The sequence below is a fragment of the Micromys minutus genome, assembly GCF_963924665.1.
Source record: "Micromys minutus genome assembly, chromosome: X".
Classification (NCBI taxonomy): Eukaryota; Metazoa; Chordata; class Mammalia; order Rodentia; family Muridae; genus Micromys; species Micromys minutus.
In genome coordinates, this window is record NC_137970.1 from 108,154,844 (window position 1) to 108,158,066 (window position 3,223).

The window sequence follows — 3,223 nt, forward strand, 5'->3', positions numbered from 1 at the left end:
TATGAGCCTCCGTTGAGAGATAACCATGACCACATGAAGCTCTACTACCAGAAGTCATCCTTCCGTGGTCAGAATGTCTACAGAGGTCAGGATAACCTGGTCTGTGGTGAGCACTTTCTCTCTGGGTATCAGTTATCAGGACACAGATGTGATCAGAATTTGATGGTCAGTCACTGGGTGACAAATCCAATTGGTGGCCAGACTTTCTTTGGTTTTCAGATGCCAAACACCAGTTTTGGCCCAAATTTTCATGGGTCTAAGAGGGCAACATCCAATGCAGAAGAAAATATGACTTGGCATCCACAGAATTATCCCAGTTCTAAAGTGTCATGCTACTTGCATCAGATGAGGTCCTCTGATCCAAATGTCTACCCATGTCTGAATGGAACACCAAATGTTGAAAAAAGGCTGGATCCTCAGGTGAATTCATTTTGTAATCAAGACCACATAGCTTGGGATCCAGAGACAAGTCCCAGTTCTAAAGAGTTATATTCCTTGGATCAAATGAGAACTTCTGTGAATCCAAATATCCATCCAAGTTTGAATGGAAAACCTAATGTTGAAAAAAGCATTGATCCTCAGGTGACTTCACTTAGTAAGGAAGACCACCTAGCTTGTCACCCAGAGACAAGTCCCAGTCCTGAAGAGACATTCTCCTTGGATGAGATAATAGCCTTTCCTGATTCTAATGCTTCCCTAAATCTGAATGGAACTACCAGTATTGAAGAAAGCCAAAATGCTCAGGTGACTTCACTTAGTAAGGAAGACCACCTAGCTTGTCACCCAGAGACAAGTCCCAGTCCTGAAGAGACATTCTCCTTGGATGAGATAATAGCCTTTCCTGATTCTAATGCTTCCCTAAATCTGAATGGAGCTACCAGTATTGAAGAAAGCCAAAATGCTCAGGTGACTTCACTTAGTAACCCAGAAAAACAAGCTTGTCATCCAGAGACAAGTCCCAGTTCTGAAGAGTCTTTTTTCTTGGATGAGATAATAGCCTTTCCTGATTCTGATGCTTCCTCAAGTTTGAATGGATCCCCCAATGTTGAAGAAAACCTTGTTCCTCAGGTGACCTCACTTAGTAACCCAGCCAACCTAGATTGTCACCCAGAGGCAAGTCCCAGTTCTGAAGAGTCTTTCTTTTTGGATGACATAATTGCCTTTCTTGATTCTGATGCTTCCCGAAGTTTGCATGGAACATCCAAAGTTGAAGAAAGCCTTCATCCTCAAGTGACTTCACTTACTAACCAAGTCAACCTGGCTTGGCACCCAGAGACAAGTCCCCTTTCTGAAGAGTCTTTCTTCTTAGATGACATAATGGCCTTTCTTGATTCTGATGCTTCCCCAAGTGTGAATGGAACACCTGATGTGGAATAAAAACTTGATCCTCAGGTGACTTCATGTCCTATACAAGAACACTTAGCTTGGCATCCAGAGAGAATTCCAAGTTCTGAAGAGTCATTCTCCTTGGATCATTTGAGAACCTCTCTTGAACCTAATGTCTACCCAAGTAGCAATGGAACACCCAATGTTGTGCAAAGCCTTGATCATCATGTGACATTACTTAGTAACCAAGCCCCATATGTAGGTGAATCCTCAAATCCTTCAAGTTACCCTTCTGTTCAAAGACAACCCCAGGCAAGCTCTCCAGCTTCTGATTTGGTTCAAGGAAAGGGTCCAGAGTTGAACACAGACCTGCAGACACTGAGCCCTGTCTCTCCAATCAACCCTCAACCTTTGAAGCGCTACTCATGTTCCTACCAAGATTGTGGGAAATCTTACACAAAGGCTCACCACCTCAAAGACCACATGAAGAAACACACTGGAAAGAGGAGTTATGAGTGCAATGTGCCTGGCTGCAAATGGACATTCTACTGTTCAACAGATCTAAAGAGACACATAAAAAAGCACAGTGGTGAGAGGCCCCATGCTTGTCCCCTCTGCAACAAAAGCTATTCCAGAACCTGTTACCTCAAGCAGCATCTGAAGTCTCACTCCCAAGCATCATTCACCAGTACAAACTGACTGTTCAAAAAATATCTTCTTTGAAATTGATTTATTGTTTCTATGGACACCTCTGTCAACAAGTAGATTTTACTGTTGCCTGAAGATTACAAACAAATGAACAAACAAACTAACATTTAGAATTTGAAAGTGGACCATGTGATCCTCACATCTATTTATTTGCATAGGGAAATCTCAACTGATCCCTTTTCAATACCAGATTTTTAAATCTAAGTTCCATACACTGTATACTGAACTTTTCCTCTTTAATATAATGTAAGTTGGCTACCTATCCCACCTCCTCCATGTGCTGCAGATGCAAGACCCATCACTAAGGAGTTTGTTTTCAAGAGCTCAATGTATGTTCCCAAGATGATGAATGCTGATATGGACGCAGTTTATGCTGAAAATCAGGTGGAACTGGAAGAAAGACTCCACTTCTCAATCAAGAGTTTGAACTACAACACAAACTTGAAAATCTTTCTGCAAGAGTAGATGCAGTTGAGGAAGTAAACCTGAAGCTAAAATCAGAAAATCAAGTTCTTGGACAATATACAGATAACCTCATGTCTGCTTCCAGAGTTTTTCAAACATCTAAAACGAAAAGCAAAAGATAGTAAAGGGCTCACCTCACTGTCTTCTATGGATTGCTGCTTTTGTTCTTTCTACATAATCTTGGATATGATCCAAAAGTTAGAGTATCTTTGTTTGCTTCACTGTGTATTTATAAAGACAATGTCAGATCTAGGTAATACTAAAGCTTTACAGGAGCATCTCTGAACTAATGTTCTATGTATATATTAGTTTATGAAGATGTGCACATGAAGAGACTTTATAATAAAATTACAGATATTTTTGAAAATTTAAGAAGAATCTTTAGCCAATTTATTACATATATATATATACACACACACACACATATTTTGTAGCACTGTGTTTTATCAAAAGCCTAAATAGTTAAATGTACATGAAAATAACCATGTTGTGAAAAAGGGACAAAAATCATGTACTGTATGCAGAGCTTCTGTACCTTGTGCACCCACTTTTGCCTCTACATCTGCCTCTGCCTTCCCATCTTCATCAGGAGAAGAACTACAGAGTTATCTCCGACAGAGTAACCTGACTCTAAGTATTGACACTATTCCATACTATGACACTTTCTTATCTATTGCTTGCCATTTGAGAATTGTACTAATAAGAGAGGATTACTGATATCATT

General features: G+C 40.1%; 1 pseudogene across 1 annotated transcript; it reads left to right on the forward strand.

The window, feature by feature from the left end:
- Positions 1–2,376: 2,376 nt before the first annotated feature.
- On the forward strand, positions 2,377–2,621 carry LOC308415743 (short coiled-coil protein-like; annotated as a pseudogene). Its single transcript has one exon. The product of its transcript is annotated as a short coiled-coil protein-like (transcript).
- Positions 2,622–3,223: the final 602 nt, after the last annotated feature.